The sequence below is a fragment of the Geotrypetes seraphini genome, chromosome 8 (genome assembly GCF_902459505.1).
Source record: "Geotrypetes seraphini chromosome 8, aGeoSer1.1, whole genome shotgun sequence".
Lineage (NCBI taxonomy): Eukaryota > Metazoa > Chordata > Amphibia > Gymnophiona > Dermophiidae > Geotrypetes > Geotrypetes seraphini.
This window is the reverse complement of record NC_047091.1, coordinates 169,022,923-169,039,437: the sequence shown is the minus strand read 5'-3', so window position 1 is coordinate 169,039,437 and position 16,515 is coordinate 169,022,923. Positions and strand designations below refer to the sequence as shown.

Below are 16,515 nucleotides of genomic sequence, written 5' to 3'. Positions count from 1 at the left end.
GAAGCGCGCGAGGAGACAAATGAAGAAGGAGAATTCTGGGAACAGTGGCCAAAAACATGCACAACTATCCTAGACAAAATAGCTCCTAAACGAAACAGAGCAAACCGCTCAAATAAATATAACAACTGGTTCGACTCCGAACTACTAAAAATGAAACAATCAATACGACGATTAGAAAGGATATGGAACAAATCAGGTGAAATATCCGATAGGAACAATTGGAGATCAAACATAAAGGAATATAAACAACTGATAAAAGAAAAAAGGAAAACATTCTACTCATCCAAAATACATATATCCAACACAAGTTCAAAAGGAATCAACAGTCATGAATTGTTCAATCTAGTTAAAAATTTATTCGACACCACACGCCACAGTCAATCAACGCACGACATAAAACTTCCATCAGCAGACGATCTAGCACAACACTTTGACTCAAAAATTGTGAACCTAAGGAACAACTGCCCAACAAACAACACAGATGAACAGCAAATAGCCAACATACATGAAAATGAAATACCAGTGGACATGTATTGGAACTCCTTTCAGGACCTAGAATGGAACAACTTCATAAAACTCTACAACAAATATACTAAATCAAACTGCATCCTAGATCCCTGTCCACCCAACATAATGAAAGCAGCCCCATTAGACTTTAAAATCACACTATGGACTCATATGTCCAACAATTTCAAAAACGGAAAATTCCTATCAAAAAATGGTCACATCATAATCACCCCAATCCCAAAAAATCGTAAACTACCCCTAACATCAGCAACCAACTATAGACCAGTAGCATCCATCCCATTTTTCGTAAAAATAATGGAAGGCTTGGTACAAACCCAACTGATGGACTACCTAGACCAATTCTCACTGCTACACGAAACCCAGTCAGGCTTCAGACCTCTGTTTAATACCGAGACGGTGATTGCAGCAATCCTAGAATACCTACGTAACTTATTCAGCAAGGGACACAAAGCCTTAGTGATGCAATTCGACATGAGCTCGGCCTTCGACTTGGTGGACCACAAAAAACTACTACAATGTTTAGATTTAATCGGCATCGGAGGCGAAGTGCTGGACTGGTTCCGAGGTTTCCTTACGACCCGCACCTATCAAGTTCAATGGCAATCTCTCTAAAACATGGAGAAACCCATCAGGCGTGCCACAGGGGTCCCCACTATCCCCACTACTCTTCAACGTCTATATAGCTTCACTAGGGACGCAGCTAACCCAGCGAGGCATAAAAGTATTCAGCTATGCAGACGACTTCACAATCATAATCCCGTTCACTGCATCTCCCTCCGAAATCACCCCCACAGCAACTGAAGCGCTAAACACGATGGAACAATGGACCACAGATTTCAAACTAAAACTCAATTCAGATAAAACTAAATTCTTCATAGCCTCGCCTCACGCACATAATACGACAATATCATTACACATTAACAATCTAAACTACCCCATTCAACCAACGATGAAGATTCTAGGAGTAACACTAGACCAAGGACTAACCATGAAAGACCACATAGACTCCCTAATCAAAAGAGGGTTTTTCACTCTCTGGAAACTTAGGTCCATTAAGGCATACTTCCACACTTCAGCTTTCAGAATTCTAGTACAATCCCTAATATTAAACCACCTGGACTATTGCAACATCACCCATCTGACAATCCCCCAGAAGCAAATGCAAAGACTACAACTAATACAAAATGCAGCAGTCAGGATGATTTTCGGGCTGAAGAAGTCCGATCACATAACCCCTTCCTACCGACTCCTACACTGGCTGCCGATGGAGGCACGCACGAAGTTCAAGCTAGGATGTCTCTGCTTCAAAGTATTAAACGGTCTAGCCCCAAAATACATAACAGACCTCTTCTCATTCCCAACCAACAGACATGAAAGAAAAACACACATGAAATTTATCTCCCCACCGGCTAGAGGGTGCAAATATAAGAGACACCATCAACAACGGCTATCGTATCAAGCAGCCATATGGGGTAAAGCCCTAGAAAAACTAATTGCACACACAAACAACTATGAAGAATTCAGGAAACACCTAAAAACTTACCTATTCTTGAAATACCTAGGTAATGAACCGGAACATCAACCCCCCTCGTAACATCATCACATACCTGTACTTATAAACTGTTAACCTCAACCCCTAATCACTAACCATGAACACTCTATTCAATTTACGGAATATTTCTACTTCTGTGTAAGCAGCTTGGCACTTCCTGGCCTGCAGCACACATACTATCGTAAATATTATCAATGTTATCAGATGCACACTGCTATACTCTTTAATTCGTTGTATGTACAGTTTCTCTCTATTCTCTCGTTTTGTAAACCGCCTAGAAGTCGCAAGATTGCTGGCGGTATATAAGAATAAAGTTATTATTATTATTATTATTACTATTCAGTAGGGCAGTCCAGTAACTATTTTTCTGCTTCCTCAAATGTTTGCTCACCTAAGTTTATGTCTGCCTATAAGCATGGATACTTCTACTGCCTGAATGTTTACATATAAATAGAAAATACAACCGATATCCCATAAGGCTCATCTACTGTGCCCAGTATAATTCTGTAAATACTATGACTAAATGTATGATTTCAAAATATTTAGAAAAAGACAATTGGACTATTTAAATAATGCGGAGAACGAATTTTCAGTAACTTCCTTGGCAGCAACCACTGGTCATATAGTTCAATGTATGGTTACCAGATTTTTGGAAACAAAAATCCGGACGCATGGCCCCGTCCCGTTCCACCTGAGTCACACCCCGTTTCTCCCCCAGCACTGCCCCGGCCCTCTCCCTCAACCTGTTTGCTTGATGGAAAGGCATTTGAACATGCATCGGAGCTATTACCACTGCACTGCCTCCTTGAGATGCAAATCTATCTCATGCATATTTATTGTGGATATCCTGAAAACCTGACCTGGCTCCAGCTCTCGAGGACCGGAATTGCCTATCCCTGAGTCCTAGGTTGATGCGCTAATACATTTGATCCTGGTTGCCATACTGCTGGTCCTCCTGGAGTTGCCACTCCAGGTGGTATTCTTTCGACTGTTTTCCCTGCCTCTTTGACATCTCTGTGAATAAAGTTTGGCCAGCTGAAATGACCAGGCACTGATCTGAATATAATAATAATAATAATAATAACAGCTTATATACCGCAATACCGTGAAGTTCTATATAGGCTGATGCCTGGTCAGTTGGGTATAAAAAGGAATAAGCTATATAATCATATTGTTTATTGGAAGCTTCTATAGCGCTACTAATGACTGAGGAGTCAATTCTGAGTGGTTTGAGCTTCAGTAATGGTGTTACAATACACTTCTCCCTCCGTATTCGCAGGGGATGCGGGCGGACCATAGACGCGAATACAGAAAAACCGCAAATAACTTTTTTAATGTTATTTGCGATATGTAGAAAAAGCCTTGTAAGATTTGTAGAAAAAGCCTGCGAATAACTTTTCTACAGTGATTTCTGGGCAGGCAACCAGCGATTTCAGGGCAGGCATGCTGGGAAGAAGCCTTTCTCTCTTTGGATGCTGGGAAGCAGCGTTTTTCTCAGTGCACACTGGGAAGCATGGAAGCAGCGAATTTGTGGGAGAAAACATGGTAGCTGCAATTTTCAGAGTGAATGGTAAGCGATACACTTTTTTTATCGGTACAGTAAAAGGAAAAAGAACTTTAATGATGATGTAATTTTGGGGAGGGGGCAGAGTCAGCTTCCAAAAAAATCACGAATAAGCGAATCCGCAGATACGGAAACCGCAGATATGGAGGGAGAAGTGTATTAGCAAAGCCTAAAAAATAAACTCCATTGAAAACCTTTCTTTACAAAGATGCTTTTGAAAATTAAAATCCTTTTCATTGATAACAGATCTCCTTTCCACTTATTTATTTTAAATGTTCTGCCCTTTTCTTTCTTCCCCAACCTATTATGTTACCCTTCAATATTGCCTTTCTCTTAAATGTTGTAGTTCTACCCATTTTCCAAATTGCTTCTGTATGTCTGTCCTCAGAATTTGTCCTTGTATGTCTAATTGTGTTTTTTGTCACCCCTGACTTTTATTATATGTAATTTGCTTTAAAATTAATATTATAAGCTTTTGCATCAAATCTGAATAAACATGAAGCATGTGGAGTATAACCAGAAAACAGGCTATGCACATTAGCAATTATATCAATACAGACTGCACAAATTTCAAATAGTGGAGAAGGAAATCCTCCGCTATCTTGCTCCAACAAGTCCCAACTTCATGAGACTGAATGCATTTTATACAGTATATAGGAGCTTCTCTGGTCATTGGTCAAAGAAACTCTACTATAAATATACCACTTTATTGCAGTCAGTGGTGTACCAAGGGCGGGGGGGGGGGAGGGGTACGGACTGCCCTGGGTGCCAGCCCTAGGGGGGTGCACAGCCCGCTGGCTGGGTCCGGAACCTCCCACACTGCTCTAATCGGCACCTGCACCTGAGCGCAACTGCCGTACTTTTTCCAAAGCAGAGTAGGCAGCCGCGCTGAAGTGCAGGAAGGTCCCGCGATGACTGCTTCTGCTGCCTCTGCCTCCGGAAGACGTAAGTGATGTCAGAGGGGGTGGACAGCCGCAGTCATCGCGGGACCTTGCTGCAACTCTCTGTGTCTGCCGGCCCACCCCCTCCGACGTCACTTACCTCTTCCAGAACAGAGGCAGCAAAAGAGTCATCACGGGACCTTGCAGGTTTGGAAGGAGAGAGGAGCATAGAAGGGTGGTTGAGGGAGAGAAAGGGGATCAGGATGGTATGGAAGGGTGGTGAAAGGAGAGAAAGGGGGTAGATGCTGGTGAAATTGGTGTGCAGGGAAAGGAGAGAGATGTAAGGAGGAAGGATACTGTATGGAATTGGGTTGGAGGGAAAGGGGCAGATGCTGATGGAATTGGTGTGCAGGGAAAGAGGAGAGACAAGGGGAAAGGATACTGGATGGAATTGGGTTGGAAGGAAAGAAAGGGGGCAGATGCTCATGGAATTAGTGTACAGGGATAGGGGAGAGAAACAAGGGGGAAGGATACTGGATGGAATTGGATTGGATGGAAAGAAAGGGGGCAGATGCTAATGGAAGTGGGGGGAAGGGAGAGGAGAGAGTGAAATGCCAGACCATGGGATTGTGGGAGAGGGAAGAAGAGGAGAGGAGAGAGATGCCAGACCATTGGAGGAGGGAAGGGAAGAAGATTGATGCCAGACAAATGGGGGTGAAGGGAGAGATGGAAGGGGGAGGAGAATAGAAGGAGAGAAGATGCCATATAGAAGGGGCAGAAAGAGGATAGACATTGGATGAAAGGAAGAGAGTGACAAGAAGATGAGGAAAGCAGAAACTAGAGAAGACAAGGTCAAAAAAAATTCTATTTATTTATTTTTTTGCTTTAGGGGAGATGCATCTCTATTTCTGTGGTGTTGCATTGTATGCAGAGTCCATCATCTTGGTGGTTCAATTTAACCTTTGCCTACATATTTCTATTTTATCCCCCCCCCCCTTTTACAAAACTGTAGAGCGTTTTTTTAGCGCTGGCAGTGGTGGTAACAGCTCTGATGCTCAGAATTCTATGAGAGTCTGAGCTGTTACCACCATGGTTAAAAACCACACTACATTTTTGTAAAAGGGGGAGGAGTTAGTTTGTGATTACATATTCCATACTAGGCGAAGGTGTTTTCTGTGTTTTGTGTGTTCGAAAGTCATGGTTTCTGTTACTATTGACTGTGCAGGATTGATCTGTACTAAGCTTGTTTATTTTTACAATGGGTGTATTGAAGTTGTATGTAAGATTCTGCTTTTTCCTAGGTACACTCTTGTGTGACATGTGGATTGTTACTAAAAATCATGTTTTTCATACAGATGGGGGGGGGGTGTCAAAAAATGAAGGGCCCAGGGTGTCACATAGGCTATGTATGCCACTGATTGCAGTCTTCAAAAAAAATGGCAGAAATGTGTCTTTAAGCACAGTTTTCATAGACACAATCCCATATCATTGACAACTTTCAACCATAATGGTTGGACACATGCTCAAATAGTTATTGCTGAGAGCCATGCACGCCCCTGGCATTTAAAATCCAGGGTTAGTTGGAGTGGCTAAAAGATGCTTTTTGCTGCTCAGGACCCGAATGTGTTGCCAAAATTAGATGGAATGGTTTTATTCACAAAGGAACAGGTTGATTGTTTAGATGTGATACTAGATTGTTCCTTGACCTTGAAGGCATAAATTATAGCCACTGCAAAAAACAAACAAAAAAAAAAAACTACTTTGCATTTCATAGGCAAGTGTATGTAGCCCATCCTTTTATTCAGCCTTGCAAACCTAGCTACTGTTATTCATTCTCTTATCACAGTCCATTAAAGCTATTCAATGCAGCGTATGTGGGTCTTCCATTAAAAAAGTACTCACGGATTTCAGTTATTACAAAATGCAGCCATCCGGGTTCAGAAAATATATTGCTCCTAAGTTAAAGGAAATGCATCAACTCCCCATCCATTTCTTGGGCTCGGTTTAGAATTCTGATGCTAGCCATCACTTAAGAACATAAGAATAGCCTTACTGGGTCAGACCAATGGTCCGTCGAGTCCATTAGCCCGTTCTCACGGTGACCAATCCAGATCACTAGTACCTGGCCAAAACCCAAGGAGTAGCAATATTCCATGCTACCGATACAGGGAATGGTCAATTATATTTAGCATATCATCTGGTACACTCAGGCCTTTTATGTACTTACCTGAAGTACATGAGACAAGCGGCCTGTTTTACTAAGGTGCATTAACCGATTAGCGCACGCTAAACGCTAACGCGTCCATAGGCTAACATGCGCGTGTTAGCATTTAGCGCACGCTAATTTGATTAGTGCGTGCTAATCAGTTAGAGCACCTTAGTAAAACAGGACCAATATTTTTGTAATGTACAAGGGGGCTGCTGAAAAGGAGGGGATGGTGTGGAGCCATGAAACCTACAAGTTATTCCGCATGTTTCGTTTCAATGATATGAAAGTGAATGATTTGCTTAGTTTATTTGAAGACTCGTATACAGCCTTACAATCCACCAGGAAAGAAAATAGCAGTTGACCCTAAAAATAAAAGAGAGTTAACATGGAAAACAAATGAAAGAAAGAAAAGTGACAATAATGTCATCAGAACAAAGAGAGCGAGAAAATGAAATAATTCACTTTATGTGCCATCCTAAACCAATTCAGGATCTCCAAATGCAGAAGAGAAAAAAAGGTTTCTGGTGTAATTTTAAAGTGCTCGCAACTAAGGGGTCCTTTTACAAAGGCGCGGTAGCGGTTTAATACCGCGCGTTAAACCGCCTGCCGTGCTAGTACCTAAACTAAACTAAACTAAACTAAACCAAACCTTAAGTTTATATACCGCGTCATCTCCACAGAAGTGGAGCTCGACACGGTTTACAGGAATTAAAAACAAAGAAAGGAACTCCAATGGAAGGAAGGAGGGCTTGGTAAACAGGAGAGAGAGGGGGGGAAGGGAGGGGGAAGTTACATTTTGGAGAAGAGCCAGGTTTTCAGATGTTTTCTGAAGTGTTGGAGGGAGGTCGAACTCCGAAGATGGGCAGTAAAGCTGTTCCACAGCTCGATGATCCTGAAGAGGAGGGATGTTCCAAGTTTTCCTGTATGGGAAATGCCATTTAGAGAAGGGAAGGATAGTTTGAATTTCTGAGTGGATCTGGTGGAATGGGTACTCGAGAGCCAAGATAGAGGAAAGAGGGGAGGAAGGAGACCGTGAAGAGATTTGAAGGTAAGACAGGCGCATTTGTAACGAACCCTGAGGAAGACTGGGAGCCAGTGAAGCTTAGACAGAAGCGGGGAGACATGGTCGAATTTGCCTTTTGCGAAGATTAGTTTAGCTGCGGTGTTCTGAATCTGTTGAAGTCTGATAAGACTTTTCTTTGTTAGGCTTAGGTAGATGGAGTTGCAGTAATCAAGTCTGGAAAGGATGATGGAATGGACAAGGACAGCGAAATGTTGCTGGTGGAAGCAGGATCTGACTTTCCTTAGCATATAAAGATTGAAAAAGCATTTTTTTTACTAGGGAGTTGATGTGGTCGTTAAAGGACAATGAAGAGTCAATGATGATTCCCAGAACTTTGCTAGAGTGCTCGAGCTGCAGATTGGTGCCGGAGGAAAGAGGGATGAGGGAGGGTAGATAATCCAGTTTCGGGCCGAGCCAAAGAAGTTTTGTTTTGGTCTCATTTAGTTTCATTTGAACGGAGAGAGCCCAGGATTGGAGATTTGTTATGCAAGTTGAGATGTTATCAGAGAAGTTGGTGAGGTTAGAGTCAGTTTCAAGAAGGATAAGGATGTCGTCGGCGTAGGTGTAGAGTGTCTCAGAGGTAGATAGTTGGAGAGTTTCAGGGAGGACATATAGACATTGAAAAGAATCGGGGATAGAGGTGAACCTTGGGGGACTCCGCAGAGCGGTTTCCAAGGGGAGGATGAGGTACCATTCATGTTAACGAAGTAGGAGCGGGAACGTAAGAGTTTTGAGAACCAATCTAGGACTGTGGAGTTTATGCCAATTACGGAAAGTTGGAGGATTAGTATGTCGTGGTGGACAATGTCGAAAGCAGCAGAGAGGTCGAATTGAAGAAGGACAGCGAACTTATTGCAGGAGTGGAGTTGTTGGACCTTTGAAATTAAAGAGGCTAAAAGAGATTCAGTGCTGTAGTTGGGTCTGAATCCATGTTGGTAGGGTAGGAGAATGGAGAATCTCTCAAGATAGGATGAGAGTTGGGTGGCGATGATGGATTCCAGCATTTTGGTCAGGAGTGGAATGTTGGCTACTGGGCAATAGCTGGAAGGAGTGGAGGGGTCCAGATCAGCTTTTTTCAAGAGAGGGGATAGGGAAATGTGTCCCATTTCTGTCGAAAAAAGGCCAGAGAGCAGGGCGGAGTTTAAGAGTTTGGTGAGAGATGAGATGGCCAGCGCTGGAATTTGGCCCAGAACAGATCACTTGCAATTTTTTTCCGGAAGGTAATAGGATTGGGGGAACGAGGGGGGGTTCGAGGTGGGACATGAAAATGGGGAGGCAGAAAGCCCCTAGGAAGTGGTCGGACCAAGGGACGGGGTCCCAGCGAGTGTCGTCGATTGAAGTTTTGTATTCGGTGAGGTCGATGAAGCTGATGATGTCTAACGCATGCCCTTTTTCATGGGTTGGAGAGGGAGCTGGGGGGGAAGCCTAAAGAGGTGAGGAAGTTGATGAGATCAAATGCATCCTTGTTGGTAGTATCGTTTAAGTGAAGATTAATATCCCCAATGATTAGTAATCTTTGAAATCTGAGGAAGGCGTTTGTAATGGTCTCAAGGACGAGGTCGGAGGATTTGTTCCAGGGGGATGAAGGTGGGCGATATAAAAGCAGGATACCTAGTGGGTGCGGGTGGAGCTCATCATTGACAGAGGCTAGCATGTATTCTAGGGAAGCCTGGCTACCCTTATCAAGGAGCTGGACGTCGAAGAATGATTTATGGAGGAGTGCTAGACCACCTCCTTTCCGGTTAATTCTGGGGGAGAAGAGGCCTTAGTAGCCGTGAGAGCAGAGTTCATTTTGAGAGAAGAAGTCGTCTTTTGCGATCCAAGTTTCGGTGATGAATAAAAAGCCGGGATTGAGATCTTCAAGAAGGTCCTTCAAAATTTGGGTTTTGTTGCATGCGGATCTGGCGTTGCAGTATAGAGATGGGACTGGGGTGAGAGAGTCTGAGGTGGGGTTGGGAGGGTTGGCAGGGGGAATGGGCTTTAGGGAGGCGAGATTGATTCTTCGGGAGTTTTTTTTGGAGGGGTAGCTTCTGGTGCGCAAAAGCGTGGGGATTTTGGCACCAGGGTAGATAGGACTGAAAGTGATGGGGTTCAGTAAGTTAGGGGGGGGAAGGTTCAAGCAGAGGGAGAAATTGGAAGATGAGCAGATAAAATCCTAACGCCTCCTTTGACGAGGCGTTAGGATTTTAGGCTGCCATGGGGGTTAGCGCGTGATGAAATGTCCGACACGCTAACCCCCGTAGCACGCCTTGATAAAAGGAGCCCCTAGTCTCGGTATGAAGTGACTGATGAATAATAATAATAATAACTTTATTCTTGTATACCGCCCACCCACAAAAGATCCGGGCGGTTCACAAAGAAGAAGAACTGGACAATCCGTGAAATATACATATTAAACATAGTAAAATTGAAGTTAAGAACAATTATGTAATAAATTTATCAAACAAATATGTTTTTTAAATCCTTCTAAAAGCAGTATATGAAAACATTTGAAAGATCAAAGAAGTCAACCAAGAATTCAATTTTCCTAATTGAAAAGCAAATGTCTTATTTAGAAATCTCTTGAATCGACAGGACTTAATAGAGGGGTACATAAACATCAAATCATTACGGGTATTTTTTAATGATCTATAACAGGTAACTTGGGAGGCTAACGTAACCCGGAGCCAAACCAAAAAGAGCTTTCAAACAAAGAGAACTAAGCTTAAAAAGAATACGTGCTTCAAAAGGCAACCAATGCAGCTGCTGATAAAAAGGACTGATACGATCATACTTCTTCAGACCAAAAATTAAACTCACTTCTGCATTTTGTATTAAACGAATGCGTTTTAAATTTTTCTTGTAAGATGCCAAATAGATAATATTACAATAGTCAAGAATTGATAAAATTAAAGATTGTACTAAAAGTCTAAAAGAAGCGAAGTCAAAATATCTTGTAATAGTTCGGAATTTCCAAAGGGTCCGAAAACATTTCTTTATCATCAAGTCCTTATGCTCTTCAAATGCTAATCGACGGTCTAATATAACCCCCAAAATCCTAATAGAGGGGACAATATCAAAATTTGGTTATTAATTAAAACTTGTTTGTTTGAAATAATGTCATTTGGATTAGCAAGAAGGGTGTTCCAAGCCAGAGGACCAAGGCGGTTTGCGGAGGCCAAACAGTCCTGAGAAGGTGGAGGGATGATCATACAATTCGACTATTAAGAGTGGGTGGGAAACTGATTCTGAATACGAACAAAAAGAGCAGACAAAGGCAAAGAGGCCGGAACATTACGACTAAAGTTGTATGTACGTAATAACAAAGTAACATAGTAGATGATGGCAGATAAAGACCCGAATGGTCCAGCCAGTCTGCCCAACCTGATTCAATTTAAATGTTTTACATTTTTTCTTCTTAGCTATTTCTGGGCAAGAATCCAAAGCTTTACCCAGTCCTGTGCTTAGGTTCCAACTGCCGAAATATCCGTCAGAACCTACTCTAGCCCATCTACACCCTCCCAGTCATTGAAGCCCTCTCCAGCCCATCCTCCCCCAAAAGGCTATATTCAGACACAGACCGTGCAAGTCTGCCCAGTACTGACCTTAGTTCAATATTTAATATTCTTTTCTGATTCTAGATCCTCTGTGTTCATCCCACTCTTTTTTGAACTCCGTCACCGTTTTCCTCTCCACCACCTCTCTTGGGAGCGCATTCCAGGCATCCATTACCCTCTCTGTAAAGTAGAATTTCCTAACATTGCTCTTGAATCTACCACCCCTCAACCTCAAATTATGTCCTCTAGTTTTACCGTTTTCCTTTCTCTGGAAAATATTTTGTTCTACGTTAATACCCTTCAAGTATTTGAACGTCTGAATCATATCTCCCCTGTCCCTCCTTTCCTCTAGGGCAGCGATCTCAAACTCGCGGCCTGTGGGCCGCATGCAGCCCTCAAGGTGCTATTTTGCGGCCCGCGGTCTGGACGCGATGATTTACTGCTCCCTTGCTGCAGTTGATTGTTCCGGTCAAAGCTACGGCCGCCGGCGGCTTCTCGCGCCATCCACACTAGCATTTCTCTTCCCCCTTCCCTTCCTTGTGGAGCAGCAACGTGTCTAGCCGGCTCCCTTGCTCAGTCGATCGTTCTGTTCAAAGCCGCGAGTGACGGCTCCTCGCGCTATCCACTCCTGCATCGGAAGCCTCTCTGATGTCACAAAATCAGAGAGGCTTCTGACATAGGCGTGGATCTCGTGAGGAGCCGCCACCCGCGGCTTTGAACAGAACGACCGATTGAGCAAGGGAGCCGGCCAGACACACTGCTGCTCCACAAGAAAGGGAATGGAAGGGGAGGGGAAAGAGAAATGCTGCTGCTGCACAGGGAAAGGGAGAGGGAGGGAAGGGGGAAGAGAAATGGCTCTGCTGCACAGGAAAGGAGGAAGGGAAATGCTGCTGCTGCTGCACAAGGAAAAGGGAGGGGGAGGGAAAGGGGAAGGAAAATGCTGCTGCTGCTGCACAGGGAAAGGGAGGGGGAGGGAAATGGGTAGAGAAATGTTTCTGCTGCATAGGAAAGGGGGAAGGGAAATGCTGCTTCTGTTGCTGCTGCACCCAATTGGGGAAAGAGAGGGAAGGAAGGAGAAGGAAGACAAGGGAGAGGAGAGGAACAAGAGATGCCAAGTTCATGGGAGGGAGGGAAGGAAAGGAGGGGAGGGGAGAGATGCCAGGGCATGGGGGGAGGGAAGGAGACAGATGCCAAACCAGGGGAAAGGAAGGAAGGAGGGAGGGAGAGAAAGGAAGGAAAGAGATATCAGATCATGGAAATAGGACGGAAGAGAGAGATAGGAAGGGAAGGGAAGACATGGAAATGTAGATTTTGAAAAGAAAGCAGAAAAATTGAATATTACGTTAATGCCAAAGATGGATGCAAATAATTTTCCTTATGAAATGGCGGGGATGTTACTAATGAAAACTAGAAGAAGTCAGAAATTGCTTTGATCAATAATATATAAACTGACTTCGCATTCAACACGAACCCGTCTATGAAGTGTGATCAATATGTTTTAAAACATATTGATCACACTTCATAGACGGTTCGTGTTGAATGCGAAGTCAGTTCATATATTAAAGATGGATGCAAGGCAGAAAGTGAAGACGGAGAGAAAAAAAGTCAAAGGACAAGAAGGCCCTGGAAACATAGTTAAAAACACAGAAAAATAAAGTCACCAGCCAACAAAGGTAGGGAAAATGATTTTATTTTCAATATAGTGATTGAAATGTGTCAGTTTTGAGAAAGGAAAGATATTAAACTTTAAATGTGAGGGCCGCAGAAAAAAAATAGTTAATGTCTTATTAAAGAAATGACAATCTTGCATAAGGTAAAACTCTTTATAGTTTATAAATCTTTCCTTTTAACTGTTAAAGGAAAGTTTTATAAACTATAGAGTTTTACCTCATGCAAAATTGTCATTTCTTTAATAAGACACTATTTTTTCTGCGGCCTTCCAAGTACTACAAATCCAAAATGTGGCCCCGCAAAGGGTTTGAGTTTGAGACCACTGCTCTAGGGTACCCATATTCAGGGCTTCCAGTCTCTCCTCATACGTTTTCTGGCGCAAGCGTCCTATCATTTGCGCCAGAAGACATATGAGGAGTCATAACTGCAATATTTTAAATCAAATCCTATCAACTAGTGAAAGTTCTTCAAAACCAGAATAATACGATCATATGAGTCAAAATCCGTGCAGCAGTATTCTATACAAGTTGCAACTTCTGCACCGGTACACGTGACAAGCCATAATGAAGGAATCTGCAGAAATCAGAAGGTTTCAAAATGATAGTAAATGCTATTCTAAGGTCGTCTGCAGCTTCCCGATCCCCAGAGAGCTAGAAACCTGGTTAAGGATTGAACCAGGAACATTCATCATTTATCACCTGAGCCACCAGATAAATTTTCAAAGTGATTGTTTATGTGATGATATTTAGTAATTTGGGTTTTTTTTTAATATGCTTATATATTTCTGAGAATTAATGACAGTGTCTTGTCTACCTTAAATATTAGAATACTAATTTGTTGCACTTCAGAAATAATGAACAAAGAACTGGCTGGCAGCCACAAGGCAGTATTCTAAGGAGCCGATCAAGCATTAGTCACATCTAAAATAAGCTTGAAATTGCTTAAAAGACTTCCCTCTGACAATGAGTCATGAAGGCTTTCCCCATGACAGAGATGTACTTTCCCTTTGATTACTCTGGGGGTTCAGAATGCAATTAATTTATTCCAATAAATGAGGCTTCAATTGTATTTATTTTTTTTGCTTTCCATATATTTATGATTAGGGTTGTGATTCCCTGTACCACTTTTTCTTGCATAATGACTAGAATTAATGGGATAAATAAAAGATGCTGTTTGGCTCCATTACAATCTCAAGCAATGGTCAAATGAACACTATTTTAAAGAAACAGAGAATTTTTTTTTTCCTCCTGGCTGTTTTTGCTCACAATAATTTTTGTGTTAGTCTATCCCTGTCAGTCTGGTTTTCAGAATAGCTACAATACATATCAGAGATGTCAAGTAGAGAATGACACGGTGACAAAATTCATCACCGTTCCCGTCCCTGTGGATAACCGCGGGAAACCATCTCCATGTCATTCTTTAAGGAGAGAGGGAAGAATCAGAGTATGAATGGGCTCAACCCTCAAGCCTTGCATTAAAGAATGCTGGTGTAGAAGGACTGAGGTCGAGAAAGACATTAAAGAACCTGGACCTGGGTTGGCCACTGTTGGAAACAGGATACTGGCCTTGATGGACCTTTGGTCTGTCCTAGTAAGGCAATTCTTATGTTCTTATGTGAGCCAAGAATAGACAATCAAGCCATTATGACATCACTGATGAGGCTGGCTCTTAGGCATTGGTGGAATGAGGCATTATGACATCACAATATGAGCTCTTGAATGTTGCTCCTATTTGGGTTTCTTCAAATCCCACAAAACCCAAGTAGGGAATATACGGCTCTCAATAAAAATAAATTGTGTCACTTAAGCTAAGCGAACATCAGACATAGTCCGTGTCCAGAGGCTTATGCGCTAAAATCGTAAACTGGGCTGTTACTTCCATCCCCAGTTGCACACCATCATCATCCGATGTTTACAATTAATCCAAAATACTGCCATAAAAATTATAACCAACAAAAAAAAATTTGATCATGTTACTCCCCTGTTAAAAAGTGCTCACTGGCTACCTAACCATCACCATATCACTTACATAATTGCTTTAATCTCCTTCAAAACTATGAAACCCAAGGAACCCACTTTTATCCATAAATACCTGATTCCGCATGATCCTCCGAGAACATTAAAATCTGCATCACAGCATCTTCTTCATGTCCCATCCCTAAAAAGTATTATAGTACCCGTAGGGCTTCTGCTTTTGCAACAAAAGCCCTAACAATATGGAATTCGTTACCATCATATTTAAGGTCTGAACAGAATTTAGATAAATTCAAGGGTGGCCTCAAAAGCTTTTTATTTAAAGATGCATATGACTGTTAATTGATCTATGAGACTTTTCTAGCTCATTTTCTATACTAAAATTTAATTTTCCCTTTCCCTATGTTATTATCCTTAATTGTTCTCTCTTTCTTTCAAATTGTATTTCTCCCCACTATCCTATTGTCTCATGTAAGTAAAGTTATGTCATTAATAGTTTAACTGGACCCCTTTAAAAATTTTTTTTACTGTAAAACATATTAGAATTTATGATTAGCATTTTATCAAATTTTTAATAAACTTGAAACTACACAAAGTGCATTTATTTTAAATAGTGAAAAAAATCAAATCAATTCGTGAATCAGTGATTGTTTTAAAGTTCCCAGCATACTAATACTGTGACAGTTTACACACAGAATTTGTACTTATCTTCAGCGTTTCCAATCTTCTTCTCTGGGGGAGGCACCCGGAACTTCGTGATTGTAGATTGCTGTATGAAACTCGTGCTGTTTCTGTTCTATTTGGATTTCTTCTATTTGGGTTTCTGCCAGGTACTTCTAGAGAATGACACAGGGACAGAATTTGTTTCCGTCCCTGTGGTTAACCATAGGAAACCATCCCTATGTCAATCTTTAAGGAGAGAGGGAGGAATCAGAATATGAATGGGCTTAGCTACTGACCCTCAAGCCTTGCATCGAAGAACGCTGATATAGAAGGACTGAGGTTCAGATAGAAACTAAAGAACCTGGATCCAGGCTGGCCACTGTTGGAAACAGGATACTGGGCTGGATGAACCTTCGGTCTGTCCCAGTATGGTAGCTCTTATGTGAGCCAAGTATAGGATCAAGCCATTGTGACATCACTACTGAGGTTGGCTCTTAGGCATTGGTGGAATGAGGCATTATTTATTTGGTTATTTAATTTTCTCCCAGGGGAGCTCAGAATGGTTTACATGAATTTATTCAGTTACTCAAGCATTTTCCCCTGTCTGTCCTTTAGGGTTCATAATCTAACTAATGTACCTGGGGCAATAGGGGGATTAAGTGACTTGTCCAGGGTCACAAGTAGTAGTGTGGGTTTGAACCCACAACCTCAGGGTGCTGAGGCTGTAGCTTTAACCACTCCCCCTTATGACATCACAATCTCAGCTGTGGAATGTTACCACTATTTGGGTTTCTGCCAGGTACTTCTAGAACAGCGGTCTCAAACTCAAACCCTTTGCAGGGACACATTTTGGATTGGTAGGTTCTTGGAGGGCC

At 42.2% G+C, this 16,515-nt stretch overlaps 1 long non-coding RNA gene across 1 annotated transcript in view; it reads left to right on the top strand.

Moving 5' to 3' along the window:
* Window positions 1-16,515, top strand: part of LOC117364682 — a 49,941-nt gene that overhangs the window by 15,745 nt on the left and 17,681 nt on the right. The window lies entirely within an intron of this gene.